Source organism: Mus pahari, unplaced genomic scaffold, assembly GCF_900095145.1.
Source record: "Mus pahari unplaced genomic scaffold, PAHARI_EIJ_v1.1 scaffold_12373_1, whole genome shotgun sequence".
NCBI classification, from domain to species: Eukaryota; Metazoa; Chordata; class Mammalia; order Rodentia; family Muridae; genus Mus; species Mus pahari.
This window is the reverse complement of record NW_018391668.1, coordinates 1513-1736: the sequence shown is the minus strand read 5'-3', so window position 1 is coordinate 1736 and position 224 is coordinate 1513.

Below are 224 nucleotides of genomic sequence, written 5' to 3'. Positions count from 1 at the left end.
TATCATCTTCAAATAGTGATATTTTGACTTCTTCCTTTCCAATTTGTATCCCCTTGATCTCCTTTTGTTGTCGAATTGCTCTGGCTAGGACTTCAAGTACAATATTGAATGTCCCGCGCTATCGTCTCGCCAGCAAGAATGCACGTGGACACTAGGATCCTTCTGCAGCACAGCATTTATTGCATCTTGAAAAGGAAGACGAGGCCCCGAGAGCGACTCCCTAT